The sequence below is a fragment of the Micromys minutus genome (assembly GCF_963924665.1).
Source record: "Micromys minutus genome assembly, chromosome: 1".
NCBI lineage: Eukaryota > Metazoa > Chordata > Mammalia > Rodentia > Muridae > Micromys > Micromys minutus.
In genome coordinates, this window is record NC_137969.1 from 180,098,465 (window position 1) to 180,118,025 (window position 19,561).

At 39.3% G+C, this 19,561-nt stretch overlaps 1 protein-coding gene across 1 annotated transcript in view; it reads right to left on the reverse strand.

The window, feature by feature from the left end:
* The window catches only part of HDAC9 (histone deacetylase 9), a gene marked incomplete at its 3' end in the record, with an annotated part of 448,608 nt that overhangs the window by 72,934 nt on the left and 356,113 nt on the right, over positions 1–19,561 (reverse strand). The window lies entirely within an intron of this gene.

A 19,561-nucleotide genomic window follows, 5' to 3' on the forward strand; every position in this document is an offset into this window, starting at 1 on the left:
GCTCTAGAAAAAAATTAAAAAGGGCAGTGCTCAACTGCAGTGTGCATATTTTCCCTCATTTCTCCAGTTCATTCCTTCTCTGCCCCTGCCCAGGTCAGCTTTGGAGCTGCTCACAGGCAGTTCTATTAGAAATGAAACATTGTCAGAGGGGGGTCTCAAAAAGCACTTTATCTTCATTATATTGAAATTTTGATTCCAAACAAAATCTTTGGGGAAATCTTTTTACTGACATACTTTTCTTTCATAGTTTTCTTTCAAACGCAGAGTTTTGTCTGCCAAAACCTCATTTCTCTCTTTCTGGCTAAAGGCTACCTTCTGCAGACTACATTTCTCCCACCCCTTGGTGGGGCTTACCATGATGACTCTTCCAAGGACAAGGTAGAGGGGCTTTGCCCTAATCCATATTTGAATGAGCTGTTCTGGGAGGAAGAAGGACCTTTAAAAACATTTCATTAAACTGTTCTCAAAGCCAGTACTGAGTTTAGAGCCTTAAGAAAAGGCAGCATTAGTGTCTCCCTACCACATCAATACTGTAATTTTTAGTTGATCCCCAGGAACATTGGGAACAAAAAGGATCCTCTCCGATTAGTTTCAGAGGCCTTGGCCCCCAGAGGCTATCACCTTAGGAGTCTATTTATTGCATAGCACAAGGCTGCCAGGAGTGATGTCTCCCTGCAAATCAGAACAATTACATGTGTAAGGCTTTCTCTTTGGCTTTCTATAGTTATTGAAAACACAGGGAGAAGCAAGGCAGGTGGGATCAGACAAAGTGTGAAGCAATGGAATGTGCCAGACAATACCAGGATCACCTCCCCCTAACCCTCATGAGCTGGCCCAGGAGAGATGAAAAGAAAAGACACTTGGTAAATGGAGTAAGATAGAAAGGTGTATATATGCAGATCAGAACATTAGCATCCAACTCAAAATATTTGCTTGATATATGGAACCTCATTTTTAGGGTTATTGTGAGAGCCATCCTATGAGCGATACACAAAAATGGTTCACAGGAACCAAGGTGGAGGGAAAAGAGTATATTCTTGGTTGTGTGTTCATCATCTAAAACAGCAAATGAAGAGGATTCTAATTTTTACTACTTAAGTAAGTCCTTTGCCTTGACCATAGATACTAATTTGTTGGGGGCATAATGTACCTACAAGGCGATGATGTCAGTCTTACTAGAAACTAAGTGTTGTAAAATCTCTACCATATTGCTTGTTCAACAGATACAGTCCAAGATCGAGCCTTTCTTTTCTTTCTCCTAACACCAATAATACATATAAATGACAGGGCTTTGGAAATAAGAACACTTTTATTTCTTTCACTTTGGGATATTTTAATGCTGTCCCCGCAGAGAACAGAATATATTGTTCACAGGCTTATAGAGAGAAACACATACATATTAGGTACACATGTGTACATGGAGCATCTGATCCTGATCCGTTGTGCTATTGGAGCCCTGAGAATTAAACACTGGTGGAGAATCTCTGCCGGCTTTTATTAGATGATCATGATTAATGTCACAGAGCTTAAGCAATCTTTGAAAAGAAGTCAAAATGTGCCACAAAAATTCACTTGATTGTGCCAGTGGGAATATTTCCTAACATAGTACTAAACTTCAAAAACAGGATAAGCTTGTGAACTGAGTGAGGGGTGGGCCCATCTATTTCTTCCCAAGTACATTTAATTTATTCATCAGAGAAATGTTGGGAAAGTTGTGGCACTCATTAGCTTGAGAAAAGAGCATCAAGAGGTGTCTCTGCACTGGTCCATCCGAATGCTGATTTTCCCAGGCTGGGAAGTATTCCTGCTTCCTAAGGCTTCATGCCACCAGTCTTCAACTCAGATTGTAACCTCAAGATGTTATCTCTTGGCTGCTCAGATAAACAGCCCATTATGTTTTTACGGTGGACCGTTCTGAATCCTCAGGGGATTAGAAGGAACTGGTAGGAGTTTGTGGCTCCCTGCTGAACTATCAAGGGGTCCCTGGAATCCTGTCCAGACTATGTCTTTAAGCAAACACCTCTCACATAATGGTATTCTCACACACTGCCTTCTTGGCCATGGACTTCAAACACTGAGGTCCAGAAAGGCAATAACCTTTAATATAACAGAGCCAGCCAAGTGGGAACAGACAGGGCAAAGGTAAGGCGTCTTGAGGTTGGCATTTGTGTGTTTAGCCACATGGGGTGATTGGGGCCATCTGTTCTTCAGTTGGCTAATGTGCTTCCATTCCACACCATCTTAGGATCAAGAACATCCCATGCTGACTTGGGTAAGCTTTCCCAATCAGAGTGATGCATACTCTGCTAGTTTATTTTTGATCTCTAAAGAATGAAAGGGTAAGTGATTTCAATGTGTAAGGTCTTATGGTGTATGTGTGTGTGTGTTTGTGTGTGTGTGTGTGTGTGTGTGTGTGTGTGTGTGTGTGTGTGTAGAAATTTGGAACATAGAGTCTATGAACTAGAAAGTAATACACTCAAAGCAAACCTCAGCTGCTTGTTATAACCCTTTATACAGGAAACATTCCTCTGGAAGACTATGCAGGTAGAATTCCCTAGTTTTTGAGTAGTTTATTCTTCAGTTAGACAAACGCTGTTTGGAAGTCACGCACAAAAGAATAACTTTATCTCATTTTCAGACAATCACATGTGTACTATCCTCTCTTTAAAGGAACACCTCACTTCAAAGAGTACATGTTCTCAAATCTAGTTTAGAAATGTAGACTAGAAGCTTAATTTTTTTCTGTTAACCTTTTTAATACCTAGGATAAAGCTAGCGTTTGTGTTTTAGTTCATAAAGAATATAATGCTAAAATTAGTTACAATTAACGTGGACATCTGTCTTTAACCATACAACGTGTTAAATAATAAGCTATATCAAAATATTAATGGCTTCCATCATGATTTTCAAAGAAATTCTCACACTGAATTCATGCCATGTGTTCTGTAAGCAAGGTAGCTATCATGGCTTCCAAAGGAATAATTAAAAAATTATTAAATTTAATTTATCAAAATATGAAGATTAAAACTTGTATATACTTGAGTCTATGAAAATTTGAAAGTTAGAGGCCGGTGAGATGGTTGTTAAAGGCAGGGACTGTTAATATGAGACCTGACGGTGAGATGGTTGTTAAAGGCAGGGACTGTTAATATGAGACCCGACTTGGCTCCAGAGAACACATATAGTGAAAGGAGCAAATTAATGGACCAAGATGTACCCCAACCTCAACACTGTCAGACCCATGGGTGTCCCCTTATTAGGGGAAAGAGAGCAATGGAGTGCACATAAGATTTGGGGAGAGAAGGTGACTTTCAGAGGACTTGGTTCACTCAGTGGAACTCACAGTTCTTTACCCCAATGCAGTCTGAGCTCCACGCTGGAGGGGACATTATTGATGAGACATCCAATTAGCATTTTGATTGGGAGAAAGAGAAATCTCTATTTCATCCAAAAGTTATGTTTTCAATCAGTGAAACCATAGCAAATATAGTCTGAGATTAAAACATGTTTTTTTTTTTTTCGTAAATAACAGTTTACTTTGTGGGGATTCCAAACCCAAAGCCATAAATTTGGAAACTTTCCCCACAAAATAAGTCACCACCACAGCCATCTTCCTATTTCTTGGAATCAAAATCCTTTTCTTTTTAATTTAAAATTAATTTCACCAGTTACATAAAGATCAAAATTATACATATCAGCCGGATGTCCTGTGATGTTTAAAGGCATGCGCACATTATGCAGTGTTTATACTAGGTCAACTCTATCTCCTCAGGCAAAAACTGAGCTGATTCAAAGTCCTTCCTTGGAACCCTGGACAGCAGGGCTCGCGGCTCTCACCTACAGTACTCTCCCCCTCTGCAGGAGGACATTAGAATGCTTTGCACCTTCCACTGGTTACTTGCTACAGTTAGCCAGCCTTTATATCCATCCCTAGCCCTCTCCTCTTCACACCAGCTTCCGATGTCTTCTTCAACCAGAAAAACTACCACGCAAAAACACCCTTTGCTAGAATCAGAGAAACAGTGCTTTAAAACCTCAAGTTGTAGCAGGACATATGAAACTATGTTTGTTTTATAGCTGCCTTTAGCATTAAGTTATACCCATTGAACACAAGTAGCAACTAGCAAATAGAAATTTAGATGAGGCTGACCCAATTTGACTCTCAAATTTGTTTATTCAGGGTCGCACCGATGATAGGGTTAGGAGACAAATTAAAGATCGGCAGCTATACGTTGTAGCTTTTGAATAAATGGTCAGTGAAGTATACATGGACTTTAGAAATTGTGAAACAAACACATTCTCTTCCAAGTACAATCTAATACAAAGGGCAAAGGTAGAGCTCAGAGCTTTAGATAAACACAGGTTATCTCTGAACTTCAAGCCTTGTTCAGTAAGTCATCACTTGGGATGCATTCTGGACATGTACCCGGTGAGGTCACACACATGTCACATCGTCACACTTGCTTAACACACTGCTGTAAATAAGTATGTGACAAAACCCACTAAGCCAATGTCAGAACTCCTCAGTCATATTATATTTTCCACAATTAATTTTATTAGAAAATGTTTGTAAAAACAGGATCTAGGAAGTACAAAGAGAAAGTTAAAAGTTCTGATCATAAATTTGAAGAATTTAAAATTTTAAAACTGAGCATCTGGTTTCTTGGTGGAATGAATGGATGTTACTTAATCTTTATAATGTTATTGTCTCTAGAGCGAGCTAAGAACACCTTCTGTTTTCCTGCTCATCCTGGGCTCCGAGGATGGATTTTCAGCACTGGACAGATTAGCATTTAGCTCTTTTTTTTTTTCTGTGATTTTTCTATTGATGTTCTTTTGAATGAACTTCTCAGTCACAAAACTTGCACTCTCCCAGAGCTGGAATGAGGCAGTGCTCTCATTGGCAAGTCACAAGTCTGCAGGAGTGGCCTGTGTCTAACGAATTTTCACATAGGAGGATTTTTATAAGTAAAAATAAAATCGTCTGACGTCCCGGGAAATGATCAGTCTGACTTAGGAGTTTATTGTACTTTGGAAGATCCACTCAAGAGTAAAAAGGAAAGCACCAAAGGGGTCTGGGCAGTTTTAGCACAAGAGAAATACAACGCCAGCCAAACAGGATGTCTCCGGTCCCTTTGAACTTGGGGCTTCCCATAGACCAGGGCTACTGATTCTTGGGTTAGTTATGTGGTGCCTGACATCCAGGGCACTTAGGGAAGATAAGCTCCTACCTCGTGCTATTAAGGATGATTGAGAACGAATCGTGCCTGATTTGACTGAGTGCTTTATCAAAGTCATTGTAAACTTCTGGGAAATATACAGATTTTGCTTGGATCACAAAGTAGTTTGTCTTTTTTGTAATTTTCCCCCTATGACTGAACATTAATAAATTTTTACCTCAGAAAAAAAGAGAAATTTTACACATTTATATGTCAAGACTAATTGGATTTCAGGAGTCATGTTATATATTATATTATCATAAATAATGGAATTTCCTTCATATTAAAAAGAAAGTATTACCTTGAGTTTTCCTTTTTGCATGAGTCAGGTCTTTATTTGCTCATTTCAAAGGTTTCCTTGATGGTTCAAGAAAACAGATGGGCATTTTTAAGGCTGTGTGGAAAAAGAGTATAGAATCTACACCAAGGACATAATCATCTTTCCTGTCTAGAAATATATTTATTTAAGAATTATATAAGCATTATTAAATAATGCCACGTCATTACAAAGCTTGCATTTAAATTGTTCACCTGAAAAGTCATGGCAATCGTGTAGAAAATAAGCCTCAGATGGAATTTAAAGTCCCACTATTCAGGCCCACAGGGAGAAATGACCCAGAGTTCCTGCTGGGGTAGATGAAAGAGCTGACCTATCATTTTCTGATATTAAATTTAAGTGACAATTAGTTGTATCTCATCAATGTCTCCAGTCAGTAAGAGATAAGACTCACTAAGATGCGTGCAGACCTAATAAAATCTAAAATCCATGGACTGGATGTAAGTCCTGAACTGTTCATATGATGATAACATCTCGTTATCTTCACCTGTAATCATTTTCATTCTTCCTTAATATCCACCTTGCCTCCCGTGTTCCTCACCACTGCCTCCTATCTTTCTAGTTCTGACTCTGTTGTCATGGCTGCACTAATGTCAGGATCCACAGCCCACTAGTCCTTTTATGCTCTTGTAGTCTCCTCTTGCCAGGGTTAGCTGTGGTCTCAGATGGATCACCCTAACCCAGAACACCCAGGCACTCCCTCCTTGGCTCTGGCAGCTGGTGTTGTGTAGTTTTGTGCAACTGACCAAGTAGTTGAGGCCCTTCTGTCTGCATCTCTCTACATTTTTATCATCCCAGAATCCCACCAACTTCTCATTTCCCATACCCTCCTCATTTACCCCTCTCTTTAGTCAAGTTTAAACTCATACTCCCACACAGAGGTGGTTCCTTGCCAATTTTGTGCATTCATATTTCTGGTTGCATCCAACTCTCTACCTAACAGGCACCTAGCCTTTCTTGCTGAGTATGGCTGGTAGCAATGACATTACTATTCTGACTTTGCACTGTCTATGACACTTATACCTGTCCTGGATGTTGTCCCAGGACATTTTTTTCTAATAGATTCACATCCTCATCTTAAACATAATTCAACTGAATCGTGAATATCTTCCTTTTTCAAAAGTTTAGAATCCCCCCCCCACTTTAATTCACAATAATCATGTCCTTATTTACTGAGATAAAACCCAAGTAAAGTAGACTTCATCTATTGTCGATCACTGTATCCACTACAGACAGGCTATTTTCTGGACCATGTACTCTGCATTTCCCACTGTTAGTACAGATTAATTCTCCTTTATTCAAGACCAAATTTTTCCATTTTTAACAGGGTTTTTGCCACCCTAACAAATTCATGCCCACATGTGACCAATGATTACCCCCATCAGTAGTCTAAATATACACGGTAGGAGAGCACAGCTTTCTAGTTTTTATTTTCAGAGTGACACTATTCCAAATCTACCAGCTCATGAGGCATAGAGGAAATATGCAAAGTATATTTGCAAGAGAATTGACTCATTAATTTTCTTTTTGGCTTGATCCACTCACCCCAACATCATTATAACCCATAGTATTCATGAGGAAGGAACCTGAGTTTTCAATTCACTCCCCATCCTAAAGCCCATGGTGCAAAGGACAACTGTGAAGCTACACATGCTGTGTCCCTGCAGTGAGAGGTTATTTGTCCACTGTTTGCAGTTTGCAGCATTATCTCTGCTTTTCACCACCTTCCCGGGCTCAGTGGAAAAAAGGCAAGGACACAGTTGCTGGGCACCAAGTTGGAAGTGTGGTGAGTTTCTAGTGTCACTACCTGAATCGCATCCATATCAAAAAGGGTTGTTTAAACAATTTTACCCACTTGGAAACTCTGTGTAGGCACTCAACACTCAACTTCAGAATAAAAAAGAAAAGAAAAACAGGCAGCCACAATCAACTACAGTCTGGAGACAGGAGAATAATAATGCTATTTAAAGACAAATGAGGGTCTGGTAAAAACAAGCTTCATAAATCAACCACCTGATGACCCCTAAGCAGGTGAAAGGAAGATATGAAAAGCAGGCCAAGCAGCTTCTGATTGGAGCGCCATATTTAAATTAAAAAGAACAAGTTTCATCAACCATCCTATGCAGGTCTTCATAGACCTTTATGAGTACCTCAAAATATGATCCGCCTTCCCTTGCCTACTACATCTTCTGAACACTCCCTCCCCCAACATGGGAACTAAATCAATGACCTCTCATGGGAAGTAAGCACTTGACCACTGAGCCTTTTTGTGACTTTAAAAAACTTTGGAACAATCTCACTTCAGTTGTTGATCTTGAACTCATGCTGTGGCTGAAACAGTCCTTGTGTCTCAGTCTTGAGAGCAGTTTTACTGTATGCTATGTCTGCACCACTAATCCCAGTGTGGATTTCTGTTTGTGCCATCACTCCTGTTTCCCCATGCTGTATGTTCTCCATTAACCTTTAATTAGTCCCCGTGAGAGAGAAGATGATGGGAGTAAATCATGCTCAGGGACCAAGTTACTACTGCATGTTTTTGAAAGTCAGGGTCTAGCTTCTTTAAGGGGAAGAAAAATTATACTCTCTATATACATAATGTTACTCTGGGAGAAAAGAAATATTAGTGGAAATGTCAGACAAGAGCGAGAGCAGGAGAGAGAGAGAGACAGAGAGAGACAGAGAAACAGAGACAGAGAGACAGAGACAGACAGAGACAGAGAGAGCTCTTCTTGTTTCTAAGTCCAGATGGTCATATGAACATAAATAGGAAATATATTCCAGTTGCAGATCCCAGCTGTTCATACCTCTGGCTGTTTCTTACCATTTTATGCTTTTGTTTCCTGCTCTATAAGTGGGGCGTGTATGTTATAGTAAAGCTGCCTATCTGATGATCTTGTTACAAACAATCAATAAGAGTAATTGATTTTATTCTAAATTATAAGCATTTATTACTAGTCTGTGTCACTTGTTACTCTAGAGAAAAGTTTTGTAAAGTTGTATTAATGAGCCAAATACTTCCTTTTCCATTTGAAGGTGAGCAGATAGGATTCTTTAAACAGATAGATTCTTCGTGCCTGAAAGAAGACTGGAAAGAACACTATCTGCTCTCTCTTAGTCTTTAACACCACACTGTACGCTCACTTAGTTTCCTTTCTTTTTCTTTTTCTTTTTTTTTTTTTTTGTTTTCTGAGTTTATTATATATCTGTGGATTATCTCAACTGGCTCTGCTATGTAGGCAAGACTGGCTAGTGTGTGAGAGTTCTCCACTTTCAGGGGATGAATGTTCTAAACATTTGGTGATCGATTCTGTTGGCCTGAAAAGTTGGTTGAAATTGCTTTCTACTTGCCAAATACCTGAAAGCACCCCTGGTGGCTATGACAGCAGGAGCTGGACCAGAATGCACTGGCAAGAAGAGAAGCCAGACTCCCCAGCATCCTTGGGCTATTACATTGGCCTGGTACTTACTCTCTGTGAAGTCTGGTGCTCAGTGATTTACTCTAGTGCCTGCAGTGGTGTCTTTCCCTAATTGCTGAGCTCATTTTGCACCCTAGTGCCAAATAGTCCCCAAGAGACTACTGAGTAAAACAACAGGCAAAGTTCCAGTGACCATCACAGATCCTTAATGAAACGCAGCTTTTAAAAGCAGACGACCTTCCTGGAACAGCCCCAAGTAGCAGACACTCCCATTTTCTTTAGGCACTTTGGTGAAATTAGCTCCATTTAATAAAAGATTCCCTCTGCTGGCTACTTAGGCAATGAGATGGTTTTCGGGACTCTTCTCTGTGCCTCATTTAGATAATTGCACAAGAGCAAAAAGGAGAATATGTACAGGGCAGAGCTATGGGAAGGGGGAACATTCTTAACTAAGGCTAACATAGTAGAGCTGTTTATAGGAGAGCCAGACAATTGCAAATAAGTCAGCAGAGCTTGTGATCTACTTTGAACCTGAGATAATAGAGTCTAAAGGGACCATTGGATATTACAAGTATGCACTGTGAAAGACACATGAGAGAGACTCACTGAAATCACAAGGTCAGAGTTGGGAGAGGTCGCTAAGTACAATGAATCCTGTGCTGTTACCTGGGCCTGAGAGTCTACTGCTGCTGAATCTTTGCCTGTCTGTCACTTCCCGATCAATCCTTTCATCTTTCTTCCTCATTTGAAATTGAGTGACAGTGCTGCCGGAGAGAAATACATATATACCTGCACGCACATACACACAAAATCTCTTTGGTAGACTCCAGGAACCATCCTTACAGTTTCAGAAAGACACCTTGGAAAAGGTCATGAACTATGCTGGGCCACAGCACAGTCCCAGTCTCAATGACAGACCCCCTCTTTTTTATACCTCGTTCATATCCAGAACAGTAAAAGGAGGCTTGTTTTTCCTATATGGACATCTTTGACATGTTTATGGTCACATTTACCAAGTGAAGAAGTCTGCTGTTTGGAGGGGCTATCACTAGCCTTCAAAATTTACATGTTTTTGTCCAGCTAGACTGATTCTTATGCAAAACTCAGAGAGAGTTGTGCCATGAATAGACAAAGGCTTCATAAAGGCAAACACTGGTAGTTAAGTCTTTGGTCAGCAGTGGCTAATTAGTTCTGATCTGGTCTGTAAGTTGGTTTGAAGCATTTAACAGGTCCATAGTTTTGAATTGAGAAGTTAGTCACTGGTAGGATATTTGCTCTGCATGTGCAAAGAACTGGCTTCCAACTTCAAACAGGTTGCTCTTAAGACACGGACCTGGTCAGTGTCATAGGCCATGTGTGTAATCCATGTGCTTACACAGCTGAGGTAACAGGACAGCAAAGTTGGATCCAGCTGGGCTACATAGTGAGTGCAAAGCCAAGCTGATCAACTTAGCAAATCCGTCTCTCAAAGTAATGTCTCCTTCAAGTCTGATAATAGACCTACATGATGGAGTGGTTGGTTAGCTTCTAAAAGGCCCTGGGATCTCTTTCCAGGACACAAAACAAACAAACAAAAACAACACACTAACCTATATATAGAAAATTCCAGTGCAGGAGAGTGGTACGCTATGTGTGCATTAAACTTAGGATCCAGGTCTAAGGCCTTCTCAGACATATGACGGTATCAGGACTGTTTGATGGTGGTGGGCATTTATTGTGTGCTTGCTAAATGACACCTTTTCCAGACAGATGAACCTTTATCTCTAATCTTTACAAACCTATGCAATAGATAATCTCACTGGAGTGTAAAAAAATTCATGTGTTTAAGGCTCACTAAAAAATCAAAAGGCTTTGTCTAAGCTGACAGGATTGGAAAATCATCAGGAACAAGTCCTAAAGAAAGAATCAGCAGAGCCAGCTTTAAGAAATTGATGCTGGGCAGTGGTGGTGCATGCCTTTAGTCCCAGCGCTTGGGGGACAGAGGCAGGTAGATCTCTAATCTCGAGGCCAACCTGGTCTCAGAGCTAGTTCTAGGACAGCCAAAGCTACATAAGAAAATCCTATCTCAAAAGAATAAACCTACCATCTAAACCAATAAATTAAATTAAAAGAAATAAATAATTAATTCGCTTAAGACAGACCTGATTTTTATAGGGACTTCATCAGCCAGAGCTACAAAGTGAGACCGTCTCTAAAAGGATAGTTAATAATGTATCTAAGCAAAGAAGAGAGTCAGGAGAAAAGGTTCTGGACAGGTGCTGTTCCCCGGGTAGTCTGTGACCATCTGCTCAGCTGGGAGATAAGGTCAGCCACATCAGACTGGAGCGTAATAAAGGGAGAACAGAAGATGTCAGCCTGGGGAGAAGGGGGAACGAGGCCCATTGTGGTAAAAAGTGGGCAGTGCATGCTGCTATAGGAAAATAATATTATTAAGCTGAGTGTTTGGGGTGGGGCTCGGGCCCGGGTCTTCAGCGGGACAATAACACAGCTTTGAAAATGAGTATCCTTTCCTGCTGAGAGTTTTGATCAGTGCAGAGCAAATTGAAAACGTGCAGCCATTTCAGTACAGATCCTGCTGTTAGGTGTGTTACAAACGCAAGCCTTGGGTACTTCATGGTTCTCATCCTAGGCCTTTCCATTTTGCTCTGTTAGAATTATAGCTGCTTTACACAAGAAATATTGTTATGCTGAAAAATTCCACACATTGGGAAGTGATGTTGAGAAACCTAAGAACTTATATACCAGTTGAATTCATACAACTTCTCTGGGATGACCTAATAATAATGCCCTTATAAAGGGTACGTTTCAGAAATGAAATGAACAAATTTAAGTGGGGGCTTGTACTTTATTGTCTGTTGTATCAGTTATTTCTCTAGGTTAGTTTTAGAGATGAATTTCAGTAGTTCTAATAGAGGTAAGTTGAATTTATCTATGAGTAAATATCAGAATGTTAGCCCTGATTTGTGGTAAAACTCAGGAGTTCTCGGCCCTCTTAACTGACTTGGCTCTGTAACTTTGCCTTTCTCTTTCTGTGCATATTGGATGTCTCCTTGTGTCTGGGCTTCTGTGGATTATGCTTGGAGTGGGTGTAACACCTGTAAGAATGTTCTTGGCTTTCCACATTGACAAAATCCATTTTGGTCTATGTGATGGTGACAAATTTAGGGTGAGTTCTACATGTAAAAACTCCAAGAGGAAAGCTGTGGCCTTAGGAAAAACCACTCTTCTGATGTTGTATGGCCCAGGGAGGTAATGGGACAGTTCTAGATCACATGAGTGGTCTGTTTTCTCAAGTGCTGACTGCTAGGCTTTGTGCACTGTGACTCCCCTGCCTTCTGTGCCCATTCTCAGTAAGATAATATGGAGGTTAGTTAATTGGAGATCTGGCATTTACATTCTTGTCCCTTTTGCCTGCATGTGGCCTTTGGAATACAAAGCAAATTGAAAGCACAAATTGGACTCCTCTGTTGGGTTCTCTGTAGAAGAATCAGCTGTGATGCTGACATCTCTTGTATTTTTTAGCTTCGAGGACCCTCGCTTTAGTGTGTCACAGCCTCCTGGGCTTTAAGCTTTTCTTCTTGTCTGATAGCTCAGCCCTTTTAATTGTTATCTTGCAAGATGGCAAAGAGCAGCATCTTGCCTTTCTTGAGCAATGTAGACTATCTCATAACGTTTTATATTGTGCATTTAAAATGCAAGCAATTCTAAGACCAGAGACTGCTCATTTCTACAGAGTTCTTTGTGTCCTAGGGATCAAGTGAAATGTATGGTATTCAGTCCAGTGACAGATTAGACTCCATGGACCAAAATAAACAGAAGTGATTTTTGATTTGAAATGTGAGGGGAGGAATCTTTGAACAGAACAGATTAAATATTCAGCACTCTCAAAACCATGACTTTGGTTGGCTTGAGAATTGTCACAATTCCCAGTCATTTGTCTGTAGCTATAATCTCAACATTAGATGTGATAAACTGAAAGACCCTGTTGGTGTAAACCTAGAGAGAGGAAGTTCTCCTCATTAAAAAAAACAAACAAAACAAAACAATTACAATTAAATGTTTCAGGCAGTTTTGTATATTTTCAAATATTAAAATTTCCTCAACATTTTGATAATTTAATATTAATTTTCATATAGGATTATAAAAACACATTGACACATGAATTCTGACATATAGAAAAAGAAATATCCAGAAAGGTAGTATACTTAAAATCATTCATATCTTAGCATTCTAAGATGCCATATATTAAAATCATTCATATCTTAGCATTCTAAGATGCCATATATTAAAATCACTCATATCTTAGCATTCTAAGATGCCATATATTAAAATCACTCATAGCATTCTAAGATGCCATATATTAAAATCATTCATATCTTAGCATTCTAAGATGCCATATATTAAAATCATTCATATCTTAGCATTCTAAGATGCCATATATGCATTTTCTACAGTTCCTATCTTACTGATATTTAAAATGGCTCTATACTTAATTAATGTGAACATAATTTTTATTTGATTCTGTTTGAGAAAAATAGAAATAAAAACACATAAAACTGAATTTTAAACCAATTAGAGCCCAAACTACACACCATTTAACTCCAGACCCCACATCTTTTCTTTCTATAGGGAGCCCATTGGTTCTCAAAGCATGGACCCTGATCTAAGACCATCCACAGAACCTAGAAACTTGAAAATGCAAATTGCAGGCTCCCTTCCAGACCTACTCAATGAGAAATTCTGGAACAGGACCCAGCACACCTAATAAGCTCTCCAGGTGAGGCAGATGCCTGCTGGTTTGGAAACCATTAAAGCACTTCATAGACGCTGTGGCCCATGAGACCACTGAGGAGAAAATGTCTTTTGGGTGCAAGGAACACAATCAACCTCATAATTTCCTTGATGACTTTTCAGGTACATCCAGGTTGGTCAGTAATTCTTGGACACATCATTTCAATTCATTCACTCATTACTGACATAGACCTGTGACATCACTTACTAAATTGTTAGACTGACTCATTAGGTATTGATCTGACTTTTGAAAGGAAAGAGAAACGGTTATGGTTCGGTACGAAATATTTCCCAGTGGATCAGGGATTGAAGGCTTAGTGTCTAATAGTGTTGGAGGAAGGGAACTTAAAAATGTGACTAGATCATAAAAACCAGTGACTTAAGCAATTAATGACTTCATCAGTGAACCATTGGAGCATAGAAAAGGTGAAGCATGGCTGGAGTGAGTCACTGCGTATGGCTTTGAAGTGTCTCTTTTCCCTGACACCTTTCTCATGTTCTCCCTCTCTGAAGGCAGGGTGTAAGCCAGCATCCTTGCCCTGCTGTGCCTCTATGATCTCCTTCTTCATATATAGCAATGGTATACATAAAAATTGACTGAAATCTCTGAAACACCTTGTTTTCTTGGGTACTCTGTCACAGTGATGGAGAGAAACTAATAGTGAGGCCAGTGATTTTACTGTAGTAGTCATCGAAACAAAGAGTTTCTTTCCTATGAAACTTTTGAGAAAAGGAAGTAATATGTGAGCTGGTAACCAACTCAGTAAAACATACATTAATTAACCCTCTGATAATAGCAGGTTCAATTTCTTCAAAATTGAATCAGTAGAAATCTGAAAAAAAAATATAAAATTTAATCTAAACTATAATTTTAGTGTGGCTTTTGGGTGCTATCTAAAAAGTATCTCACAGCATAAAATATATTATACTACATTTACTACAAGATGCCATTGTTGGGGGCACAAGATAATTATAATCATTTTGTTATGTAACCCCATCAAAATACAAATACATTGCTGCTCTGATACTAAATGTCACTGAATAGAGAGGTTATCATAATTTCATACATGTTAAAGTATGAAAAAGTACACATTAATATTAGTGAAATACTGTATATACTTTAATATAGACTGTGCAGTTGGCAAACTCCTTCAGAATGAATTCTCCATATACCTTTTCTTTTCATAAGCAATGATATATGGCACCAGTTATAGACAAGTACAGCAATTTTGGTCTTCAAGGTTAAGCAAGGTCATCCTAGGCTAAAGGTTGTTTTATGTTATCAGTAACTAAGCACAGCAAGTAGAAACTATTCCCCTGAAACCTGCTTTTGAATTGTCACAGAGTGTAAGGGAACAGGCAATTGGGTGAGAAAATGAAGGGAAGTAAAGTCAACATCAAGAATTCATTCACTTGAGTACATCTCTTGGTTGTCCTTAGAAAGAAAATTATTCACTAACTGGAGATGTGCTGGTCTGATGCTGACATTTTCCTTAACAGGCCCTGCTGTTTATTTGCATCAGTTCCTACTTGTAAGTGGATTGTGCCCCATACATTTGAAAATGTCCTATACTTCGGCTTCCATGTCTTTAAGGGGACTGGAATTGGTGAGGCTTTAATAGAGTGAGATGCTGACATGCAACAGTGTTAAAACATAGCCCCAAATTCCGACTGCTTGTTGCAAGAAAACCTCATGTTGCACAGGGAGCACAGCCTGCAAAGTGGGGAGCACAGCCTGCCAAGTGGGGAGCACAGCCTGCCAAGTGGGGAGCACAGCCTGCAAACCAGGATAGTAGCACAACCGCTTGTCTGAGAATTTCATTCAGTTAAGAAGCTTCACTGCTGTGAAGATTTAATTTTCTATATTTTCATAGTTCTGAATTTTATTCAGTGAAGAAACTCACTGCTCTGGAGATTTTATTTCACTTTTTATTTTTCCCAATTCTGACTAAACTTATACATCAGAGATAATTTTAATAACCCTCTAAACCTAGTGGGGAATAGACAAAGGTGGAAATCAGAAGAGAGGAGATCAAGTTATGTTATTCTTCAACACTGTGAATTTCACAAAACAGTTATCTTCTAAAATTCAAAATGTAAATGTCTGAAGAATTGTGCTTAAACATTCCAGGGAAGTAAAATCTAAAAATATAATACTACTAATAATAAATAAAATGCAAAAGGATATGCTTTAAGCTTATTATTACATTCAATTGTGACAAGCATACTTATATAATGCAGAGATACATCAAGTACAGTGCCGTGCACAAACACTGCCCGATTTCCGGCAGGCCTTTCTGGTAGAGCATGAGTGATGATCCCTCGGCCAAGATGAAATGAGTTTCTTCCATTAGTTGAGAAATAGTCTGTAAGAATTTGTGGTCATCTGAGTGCCAGCTTTGGGATTATTTTCTTCATTTATGTTTTGCATAGACTGTCAATAGATGTATTATGGACTTTTTTGATAGCTGGATCCAATTTCCTTGTCTTATTTATTGGTCTTTATAGTTTTTTTTCTGCAGTCTTTAGGATCATATATACATACATACAGAATCATATCCTCTGCACACAGACAGAATTTATTCTTCTTCTTTCTCATAGAGATGGCCTTCATGTCTAGTTCCTGTCTTATTGTTCTGATTAGCACTTCCAGTCTTAGGTTGAATAGAATTGTCAAATATGGCATCATCCACATCTTTCCTGTCTTAAAAGAAGGCTTTTGGCTTTTCACTATTGTGTATGATCTTACCTGAGATACTGAGAGATTTTACCATAAAAGGCTTTCATTGTTGGGATCTAGGGACGTGATCACGTGGCTTTGTCCTCTACTCTGTTAGCATGGTAGGTCACATTTTTTTAAATTTGGCAGTACTGAACTACTCATACATCATTAGCTAAATGTCACTTCACCATTGTGACACATCTTCTTAATATGTTATTGAGTTGAACTCCCAGTGTTTGAGTGAGGAGTGAGGCCTTTTTTCTGTTTGTTGACAGTATTTAGGTCGCTCGATTGCTAAAAATGCGTTAGCATTAAAGTATTCTGTATTATATTAAAATGTCAAGAGTAGATTTTTCTCTCTCAATATAGCAAAACAAAATGTAAAGTGCTTAGGTAGGCAAGGGCTTGTGCAGCCTTGCCACAGAGAAATGATTGTTTATTTTCCTTCCACAGGCATGATGTCTGTCCAAATGCTTCTGGATTTATTACAAAGCAGTTCTGCACACAATAAGGAAATGTGAGATGCATGCACTTGGCTTATTAAAATGTTCTTTGTTTTGTTTTATTTTATTTCTTTGACACAATGTCTCGTGTATCCAAGCCTGCCCTCCAATGCAACATGTAACCCAGGATGATTCTGTGCGTCTAACCCTCTTCCCTCTACATCTGAGCGCTGGGTTCGTAAGTGTGTAGTTCTATACCTGGTCTATACCTTGCCAAGGACTGAGCATAGGGTACTGTGCATATTAGGGCATTACTGTAGCAAAGGAGCTACACTTGGCTACTACAGTGACTTGCATTTAACCAACAACCAGCCAATTATAATCTAGTAGATATTAATAGCTAGGGTAGGCATTTTGTCCAAGGCCCAGAGTTCAGAAGGTATCACGGCTTCCTCACTTAACTATTAGAAATTTTTTTCAATACAATTCACAGCAAAGGCAAATATTTAGAAGTCACAGTTGTGAGGGACAACTTTTAGAGATACAGATTTGTATTAATAAAAATATTCTGAGAGCTCTGTTTCTGTGGTTCAAACTGAAAAGGAAGTGGTGGTGATCAGAACACAGCTGATAATGAAACCCTTTACAGAGCAGCAAGGAGATGGGAGATCTACACCATCAGCTTTGCTTCTCTAAAGATGCTGTGGACCATACCCCACGTCATAGTGCAGCCTCGTACCACGAAAGCTGCCTCAGAAGATAACTTGAGGGTGGGCAGGTTTGGAGAGCCAGAACTGACCCCTTTGCTCCAGGTCTTACTGTTGTTGAGCCTTGTTTGTTTGGGGGGGGGTTGTGATGGTGGTGTTCTGAGAGTCATTCTTACTGTGTAACCCTGGGTTGTCAGCAACTCACTATAGAGAGCAGACTGGCTTCAGGATCACGACAGCTTCCCCCCATCCCCTGCCTTCTGAGTGTGGAGACCCAAGCCAGATCCCTCCAGTTTTTAACACTAGTATAAAGGGACACAGCAGAGAAGTTTGAGATTGCTTATTACTGATTATAGACACTGTTCTCTCCATCCTTGTTGCCATGGGCTAATATTCTGTCAACACAAGTCACAACCCCGACTCCTCAGTTAGAGATAAGTAGTAAGACACAGCAAGTGGATAGACTTTTCCCCAAGGCTGACATGTACTTTCCTTTAGAGAAAAGGAAGAATTATACAATAAAGGACACAGGTAAATGTGATGAGAGTCTTTGTAAGTAAGGAGAAAACTGAAGATTTTTAAAAAATGCACAATTTAAGGGAGATATGGAGCTGCAGGAGAGAAAGACACAGTAAAAGCGAGAGGTCAATCGCATCATAACGTACTTTCTGGCTCAGTCTGTTTTTAACTCTGAACTAGCAAAATGCATAGACGGAGGACACTCTAAGCCTCAGCCATCCGCATACATGTGAGTACCACGATGCAGACATGCAGACATTACAGGCAGATGGCATCAGTCAACAGTCTGCCATATCGAACAAGTTTGTTCCTTTAAACCTATTTGCTATTCGGGTTAGCACCTACCTTTTAGAGAATGACTTTCCCAGACTAACTAATAAGGGGGCATTTGTTCCTCCCTGAGAGTAACTAACTCCTACTTACTCAGGAGTACCACGCTTCCTCCCCATCATAGCCTCATTCCTCGGAGTGAGGACGGGATTTACAAACAGCAGAAAAGTAAGTTTCAATCTAGGGAACGATAGGAAAGCCAGTCTCTGAGATATGCTGCCTCATTTCTTCTTCAAAACTTAAATAACTTAATGCTGTATTATCTGGAAAAATGGAAGTACAGCACCCTAATTAAAGCAAACGTTGAGTATGGTTTTAAAATAATACACAGTCTGTCAGACAATGGAAAGATTTTCTTATTTATGTGACATAGGCAACTTGCCCATAGGAGTGTTCTGCTACAGACAAGGAAAACAGGCAACACGGACATACATGGGAGGTGAAAAAGCAAGCCCCACTGTGAAAACTAGGTTGAACTAAAGAGCTTTGACCTTCCGAGGTGATAGAGCCACAAAGCCAGGAACTCTGTGAGGTAAAGAACCACCTTGGCTGTGACACTGCTTCCACGGTATATAACTGTAACTATAATTATATTTATCTTAACTTCTTAAACTATAACACGAAGACAGTTGGATCTGAACCAGAATATTTAGAAAGATAAATGGATAATTTCAAGGTCACATTTGGTTCTGGGCTTAGAGCAAAGAATGCTTCTTTTTAGATGGAACTTAACCTTGGCTCTGGACTTAAAAAGAATAAAAATTTTAAATACACACTTATAAACTCCATTTTAAACCATGTTCTCAACTGTAGTACAAACCAAACCCACCCTTACATTGTAGTTTTGTAGCTATAACCAAAAAAATGAAGGAAGAAGAAAGCAGTTGGGAATCCCTTTTAATGTAAAATCACCTCTCTGTATTTAAGCTGAAACTTTTGACATCAAACCAGCCTTTCTTTTTTTTTTTTTTATTCTTTCTTTTAAAGTTAGGCAGCTATTTAGATGTTTAAGTGAACAAAATCCATTGTTGTTTTGACTTGATCTTTCTTTTCCTTTCAAAAATACAAAATAAAGTA